The sequence below is a fragment of the Rhopalosiphum padi genome, chromosome 4, assembly GCF_020882245.1.
Source record: "Rhopalosiphum padi isolate XX-2018 chromosome 4, ASM2088224v1, whole genome shotgun sequence".
NCBI lineage: Eukaryota > Metazoa > Arthropoda > Insecta > Hemiptera > Aphididae > Rhopalosiphum > Rhopalosiphum padi.
In genome coordinates, this window is record NC_083600.1 from 31,281,173 (window position 1) to 31,290,535 (window position 9,363).

At 25.1% G+C, this 9,363-nt stretch overlaps 1 long non-coding RNA gene across 1 annotated transcript; it reads left to right on the forward strand.

Annotated features, from left to right (window-relative positions):
• Positions 1–888: 888 nt before the first annotated feature.
• On the forward strand, positions 889–8,465 carry LOC132930759 (uncharacterized). The gene is made up of 6 exons (XR_009662274.1): positions 889–1,014; positions 6,641–6,754; positions 6,835–6,961; positions 7,794–7,885; positions 7,950–8,103; positions 8,234–8,465. It is a non-coding gene; the product is annotated as an uncharacterized LOC132930759 (long non-coding RNA).
• Positions 8,466–9,363: the final 898 nt, after the last annotated feature.

Sequence of the window (9,363 nt, forward strand, 5' to 3'; positions counted from 1 at the left end):
TACATAATATATTAATCATGAAATATTGAATATTTATTTTTTATTACCATTAAAGCATAATTGAAGTCTAAATTAATTGAGAAATGTACTAAATTAAAAATTATATTGTATATTATATATATATATATCCAATTACATGCATAGGTCTGTTTACAATGTGTGTATATTGCTATAGGTATGGTTAGCTGCTGTTAATATTCGGCTGATCAAACGTGCAAGATTATTTCACTATGCTCAATGCTGAGAGTAGAGAGTATATATGTGGTAATACGATTATAACTACTTTTGCAGGTAATGGTGTGTATAACTAATGTAATACTATAAAAAATTACATAGAATATCCTCACCTTTACAGATTGAAAACATATTAATATCAGTACTTGAGTCTTGAGTAATAGAATTCGGCGACTATCTTTAAGGGATCGCTATACCAGCATTAGTCTTGTTTTCTCTGTCTATCTCCCACCTAATATAGGAACAAAGATACTCCGTATTTCCATGATTACGGCTCTCTGGTTCAGTTTAAGGCATATGCACCTATTATATATTTTATAAAGAAAAGTATTTTCTGTGCATTGGTGACTTTTAATATTTACAATTTTGAATAAATTATTAATGGTTAAAAATAATGAAAATTATTTTAAATTAAAACATGCTTATATTTATAAAAAATGTAAATATTAAAAATTTATCCGGTCAATTTATAGGAAAATAATACTCTTCTTTATAAAATAAGTAATAGGTGCTTTTGCCCTAAACTAAACCAGAGAGTCGTAATCGTGAAAATACGGAGTATCTTTGTTCTTATATTATGTGAAAGATATTAGACAAAGAAAACAAATGTTGATGTAGCGGCCCTTTATCTAATGCAATATATTCATTACAATGTGCGCTACAATGCTAATGCTACACATGACGACAGCGTACGATGAGATGTCCAGTTATAGCGTCTAAGAAGTCCAAACCTTTTAGCTGAGTTCACGGACCAAAGGCCACCAGTAATAATTTTTACAGGTAATAATATTTCTTTATTTGTGCTTATTTACTTTAATATTGTCGATATTAATTTTAATATCAATCAATACCTAATAATTTTTCAACTGAATAAAAATAAATTATTTGTTAGTATGCAATGCGTTTAATATTACTAATACGCTCACAGTGGTGTAATGATAAATTATAGTATCTATGAATAATACAATTGTTAAATATATATTTTTTTTAAATGCGTTTATCCTGGCACAGCGGTTTCTCTTTTAAAGCAATATAACCGATATTAAAAGAATCAATTTTATGAACTAAAACAGATTACATGCTCCAATAATTTTTTTTTTTTTATTAAATTACTTATATAGTTATATTTGATAGGTATTTGCTAACTTTTATCATAATATATAATATATTATATTAGTTTGTGTGTATTAATTTTTTTTTATATTTACATAATTAAGTTATATTTTTTTACATATTACTATAACAGGTAATTTTCTATACAAGTTAAATTTTAAAGGTCAAAACAATAATTTTTTCCATCTAAATGTGTACTAGATGGATTACTTGATGTAATTATTATTTCATATTTATAATTAATAGTTTTAATATTTTATAAAAGTAATTAATTTGAATGAAAGTAATATCAATACAAATGATAAAACTGGACACGGGAGAAACGCTATCGGCAAGCCGCTGAAGACAGATAACCTAAAAAATTCATCATTCAATGTAGGAAGGGGAGGTGATTTATGGGGAGGTAATTTATAGTTTATATTTCGTGTGTTAGCAAATTGAAGCATAACAAATTAAAATAATGTTTTTTTGATAATATTAATTTGATGAAAATATTTTTCATAGAAAGTATTTTACATGAAAAATGGTTCGTTATACTATTTACAGAGACCTATGTGTTGGGCGTAATGCGTTTGAGCGAATTTTTAAAAATTGCAATGTGTTTGGGTGACCTTTTTTTTTTGAATATACTTAGATGCTGTATTTTATCAATCAATTTTCCCTCTCATTTCGACAGACTTGGGACTGTGTGCGCGCGCGCGCACGTGTGTGTGTAATTAAAAATTGAAATGATTTAGATGATTATAAATTAAGTTAAAATATCATGAATATTAAAAAAAAAATGTTTGTTTTTTAAATTTTTTCCTGGAAATTTTACGCCCATACATTGTAAATATTCTAAAATCTTAATTTCACCTAACATTTACTTATCCCAGTTTCTTTTTAAATATTCTTGTTTTTTTAATATGACCGTAGAATATTGTAAATATTTTTATTTATAGGTTTTCATTTTGTGTTAGTTTTTATCTTTTATATTGTCTCGCTCAAACACATTATAAGATACTCGCCCAAACACATTACTTTTATAATGCGAGTAAAAATGTAATTCGTCCAAACGCAGACCACCCCTATGTGTTAGTTGTAAATGATTATTAGTGTAAGTGAAATGCGATGCGGGTACCGGCTGGAATACGCACATGCACATGTCAATAACTCAATAACAATAACAATTCACTATACGAATTTCACGTCAACTTACTTATTGATTTGACAAAATAAAGTTATAGTTAACGTTGTTAGATTTTAATTCTGAAAAAATATTTAAATTGAGCAGAAAAATATCTGTAGATCGTACGAAACATTCCGGTTTTAATTTTAATTTTAAATTTAATATTATGATTTGAAAAAATTCATATTTTCAAGTTTTTATAACAACTTCATTAGAATATAAGCTTTAATTTTTACAAAGTATTCCGTACGATCTATAGACAATTTTTTGCAGAGTTCAGAATTTTTTTCAGAATCAAAATTGGGCATCTTAAACTAACTTTAATTTTGTCAAAACTTTACGTCTTTTGAGCTCAAACTGACGACGTAGCGAGGCCCCTTAATTGAATGTATTATTTGGTTATTCTTTAGGTAGTTGATATTATAAATTATCATTCTACACAAATATAATAATCTTAAAAGCATAAAAATAAAATAAATACATTTCAGTTTAGTTTATTAGTAAGTATATTAGATTAGTACCTGAAAATACATTTTATAAATAAATTATAATATTTACAGAATATTTGTTAATTTGTTATTAGTTAGGCCTCGGATTTATATGCAAATGCATATTCTTCTATAATTCACCTAGAATAATTTTGATTTTAAGTGTTGACGTTTCGTAATGTGTAGATTCTATGGTTAGTTTTTTTTTTTGCTTATTTTTGCATAATATTTGAACGAAAATGAATATTTATTGCATATTTCTTTATAGTTGCATAAATGTTGCATATTCTACAATTCGTAGATTTTACGTCTGTAAGAATATCTACTAGTTCAGTCAAATTAGACCAAAAATCGACAAAGTTCGAAACTAATTCCACGAAAGCTGGATTTTAATTTTTTTTTAGTTTATATCTTACTTATAAACATACTTAAAGTCCTGACACCTACCCCTTGTGGTTCTAGGTCACTTTGTACAGTCAGGCATTAAAAGTGCCAAACGCGAACACTTTGTACGGTCTTGTAAAAAGGTACATTGCAGAACGCAGACACTTTGTTCTATTATATACATAAAGTATATATTATAAATATAAGTTTTATACATAAGTAGTAACTAATAATTATGTATAGTGTTAATTATTAAAATAGAAAAAATAAAAATAAAATTGTTATAAAATATTGATTGTATTTGTATAATAATAATAATCTAAATAAACAAATAATCAATAATATCATTCAAACTACATGTAAAAATGTGTACAATATAAATAAGTCAAAAGGTAGTATAATATAAAAATAGTTTAGTAATAGTTTTTACTATGACAAACTTTTAGAATATTAGCTAATAAAAATAAAAATAATAAAAATTTTAATAATAAACAATATACATAATTTTTAGTTACTACTTATGTATAAAACTTATATTTATAATATATACTTTATGTATATAATAGTACAAAGTGTCCGCGTTCTGCATTTTAAACAATGGACAGTACAAAGTGACCGTTTACCACCCCTTGTGTGTAGCCGTTCACCCCTCTTTAAAGGGTGGCGCGCCCCTTTTATTGTTTTCGCTTATAACTCGTCAGATTTTCAAGTTACAATAAAATTACCTGTTACCAAAATTAAAGACCATAAAATTTACCATAGAATAAATAATGTTATTGGTTATTCTGAATTTTAAAATAATAATTTTATAAAATACTTTACTTAATTAATTTATAATATTTTTATATACTTACGTCTTACACAATGTACGTGTTTACAATATGTGTACATGTTTGTGTTTTTTTAATAAATTGTAGCAAATTTTTATACATAATATATTTAGATTGTGTACATTTTTTACTCAAAACCTTATAGTTTTTAATTTGAAAAAAAAATTATTTTGCATATTTTTTGCATATTTATGATATGAAACTGCATATTTTATAGATTTTTGTTGCATATAAATCCAGACTCTTTATTTAAGTTATTGTTATTAGGTATTATTATTTTTAATTTTTGACAATAGTTTGTTACATTTGATTTGATATAAATTGAGTATATTAATTCATTTTTCATATATTAATAAATAATGTAGAACACAGATATTTAGCACATCGACATTAATAGGGGAAAGCGGGGTATTACTGTATGTGAGGCAAAATCGTAATATAACCGGAATGTTATCAATAATTGATATCATGGACATAAACTGAATACCTACATCAATTTGAAATGTTTTGTTTGTTTATTTATTGAATATAATAATGCACGTGTATTATAATTATTGTCATCACGTTTTTAAAAAAAATACGATTAACGTTTTTACAATAGTTCACTAAAATATTATCAAAATCTGAAAGACTGAATTTTCATATAAAAAAAAATTGTACAGGTGTGTTTTTATCATTATTCAATTACTAATTAAGTGTAATTTACATTTGTAGTTTAGATACATTAATTTATTTACTTAATGTTTTACATGAAGCTCGATTTCTTTTGAAAGCTTTGTGGAGCAAAATCGTATAGTTATACACCATAATATGGTTTTACCACATTTACATTTTAACTATTGCTATGGTTCAATTTAACCAAGCATTTTAATAGTATTGAATTGTGTTGATAATTTGTTAGCATTTTTAAAGATTAAAAATATTGTTTAGGTAAATTTTTAATTAACAAAGTTGAAAATAATAAATATACATAATATTCTACTACTTACTACTTGATTTTTTAAATGTTGTTTTATATTTTGTCACACTTTATAAATAAATTAAATGAAAGCAATACAAATTGATAATTTTCTAATAGATATAATGAACTGTGTTTTTGTACAACAATTGTATCCTCACACGATTTTGCTCCAGGGTACATACGAATTTACCCCACACTTGGGGTAAATAACACAAATTAAACGTATTTATTTATAATTATAATTCAATTTCAAATAAAAGTTATATAGACCATAAGTTTTTTTATCTATACCAGTTGAAAATATTTAATTTCGTAAAAAATAACATGATTTATAAGCCATGAAAGTTTAATCATACATACCAACCCCACCTTCCCCTAGTTATTATTTATATATAAAAGTATTACCTTTGATGAAATTATTTTGAAATTTAAACACGATAAATATGTATATTTGTCTTTTGAAGTATATCTTAAAAATTAAATAAATCTTAAATAAAATAATTTGATTAATAAATAAACGAGAAAAAAAATATATTTATGGGAAAAATAACCAAACAACTTGGTACATCAAAATGAAATATACGAGTAAATAATAAATAATATTATAATAGGTATCAAATATTATTTAATTAAGACAATAATAATTATATTTAAATAATATAAATGATTAAATAACTATTTTCCTAATACGTTGTAGTGTTAGGTATTCAATAAAATGTATCTAACAAACTATCTATAGATAGGTAAAGTAACTATAACAAAAAAAATCATAAGGCAAGTGTTAATTTGGCTGTTAAAACATCTCCCCTTAAACAAATCCTTTTCACAAGTCAGTATGACCAACGAATAACGATACTTGTACGTCGCAGACTGCAGAGTAGTAGATTATTAGGTTTTGCTTTCAGATTTATTTGTGTAAAGATGATTATTGAAATTAATTTAGGAAACGAACGTTTAACAATTAAGAGGACGCCATACCCGCATTGTTGTCTCTGTCTTACTAACGTACATCATAACAAATTTTCGTTCAATAGAATGCATTTTGTGACGTTAGCTTTAAAATTTAAAGGTAAGAATATTATTTAGACAGCGACATATGATTTTATTAATATTTTCATTTTAAAGTGAGTTATGAACATTTTAAAGTTGTAATATTTTACATACCTATAACTCACTTTAAAATGATAATATCATTAAAAGCATATGTCATTGTCTAGATAATATTCTTACCTTTAAATTTTTTAATAGGTAAATTTACTCTAATATTAAAGCTAACGTCACAAAATGTATTCTACTGAACGAAAATTTGTTATGATGTACGTTAGTAAGGCAGAGACAACACATGTGGGTATGGCGTCCTCTTAAGTTAAGTGAGAAATTTAATAAATATGCGACAGTGCGGTTAAACCAAATTAACCAAAAATTATAAAACTCATCTTGAAAATATTTATTTTTGTTTCAGAATCAGTAATTTGTAAACTGTCATGATTTCTGGACCTCTGGAGTGTAGCGGTCAAAAGCTATATGTTATACAATTATGATTCAAATTGCTCGTCGGCGGAACTTACGTAAAAATGTACGCATCTATGTATTATTTATTTTTACATATACTACAAATTTATAGTGATGGCATGAAACGCCGTATCTGATTTTCAGACACATAATGCACGTATAACCATGGATCACGAAAATTACGTTCTAATAGGTGGATCTATTGTTTTGGTGACTGTTTTGTGAAATGACGGAGAAGACATGTATACAGAACAGAACTTACAAACCCGCTGTAAGTAAATCTACTATTCGTTTATGATATTTTCATACGATCTTCTTGTCGTATTCATGTATAGTGTACTCGTTGTTTATTGATTTGTTTTTATTTTCGGTGTTCCATAAACACTAGATTAATATAAAATATTAAATAATTTAGATACGTATACTTATTGTATAAATATATGCATATTAAGTATTACAATACTAGTTATAATTGTATTATTTTAATATAATAAATATGAAACTATCTATAGTATATTTAAAATAAGAGCGGTATTTGGCGTCGACCAATATAATATTGGCGATATTCGTCCTCGGCAGTGGTGAAATGCGTTTCTCACCATTCCGAAAAAGGCATTCCGGACTTGGGAACAAATAGCCAAGCCCATGCGCACAAGTCGGCCGCCGGTATAATCGCTCTTATTCTGAATAAACTATAAAGCAATAATTTTAAATTTAATTTGAAGTTAAAAATTATTGTAAATAAAAAGGTTTGGTAGAATTATAGAATAAACAATTTAAAACATAAAGTATATAGATAATATGATTACAATACTATATTATGTGATTCGATTATATTTTTAATTATTTTAACAATTATACAAAAAGTATAATATTTTTCAAAATATGTCGATATAGAAATTTAGTATAAAGAACAAATATTTATTAACAACTAATAAGTATTATACTATGAATTCAGATTAACTGAGAAATATATCAAATTTAAATTACGCTGTATTATTATACTTGATATGCATATATCGTATCCTTATATTATAATATATGTATTATGTATATATATATATACATGTAAGTATGTTTTCAATGAATGTATATTGTTATAGGTTCGGTTTAAAGCTCATGTAGTCTGTTGACCCGTTAGTTACATTATGCAAAGAGTATAAACGCGGTAATACGAAAATAATAATCCTTACAGGTATAATTGTGCATACATTTGTGTAATATAATGTAAAACATTCACAATATAGTCACTTTTATAGGTTGCATATAAATGAATATCGGCACCAAAAGTATAGGACTTGATGATTATCGTGAATACAGCATAATACATTTGTGTTTACCTACGTTATTGTAGCTGTGAAGAAGGCAAACAGGAGGCGACCAACATTCAAAATTCAAATATAAGTAATTGAGGTGAGATTTGAATTCTGTCTGTTAAATAACGCATGTATCTGAAAGATTTATCACGTTTTAACGTAGAATAATCATGTCGTTGTGATATATCTTTTATTTGCGAACAGACCGAATTTAAATCCAATTAAAGTGTTCACAGATTAGTGTATGGAAAAAAACAACAACATGGAGAACTAAATGCGGCGCCCAATGCAAGTCGGGAACGTACTATAATAATACGAGGACGTACGTCGTACATCTGTCGAAACAGCCTATAACTAATTTCTTATATACCATCGAAAAACAAAATTTAAACAGGTGAATTCTCGTTTACATATTTTATATTAGCAATTAGCGTTGATTTGTGACAATTTGAAATATCATTTTCCCGATAACATTAATCAAATGAAAACATTTTTCTTTGAAAGTATTTTATATGAAAAATTGTTATTATACTTATTTACGTATTTAAATGAATATTTCCATGATGTTAATTGTTGTTCATGATTGTTTGTTTTATTCTATATTTTTTTGTATCTCAACATATTTATATATTATATTTCTGCTTGTAAAAATAATTTATATTTACAATAAATACCATGTTAGAAAAAAACATAAATTATCAGTACTTTCCAGTTTTTTATTTCATTCAAAATTGTTATTTAAGTAAACAATTTTACTACATCACATATTTTCAATTATAAATTATTACAAAAAAGAATAAACCAAAATAAAATCCTCTTTACCCACGATATTATATTTATTATTTTTCAGTAAAATTTCATCCAATATAAATAATAATCATTCATCCATAATATTGATTCTATAATACATATTACGAAAAGATTTAGATTTTCTAACTATTTAGCTTGGGATAATATTATAGTTATTTTTAATAAAATATTTATACCATTTAAAATTATAATTAAAGATAATTTGATGACATTAAATTTTTGAAAACTTGGTGTTTTAGCATTAATTACTATTTATTACCAAGTTAAATGTTGTATCGTGTATATTATATGTTCTATTAAAACAGTAGTATAAGGTGTAACAATTGTATATCTTAATAATTAAATATGGTGATTATTATTTAGTATTAAAATTAATATTGTACTTATTACATGATCTGCAGATAAATAAAATATTATATATACTACATTCATTGTCATTTATCCTTAATTACCAATGAATATTTAAATATACACTATTTTAACGAAAAAAAAATGTAAATAATACACAGAAATTAGGACGATTATAAATATTGTATATTATTCATAA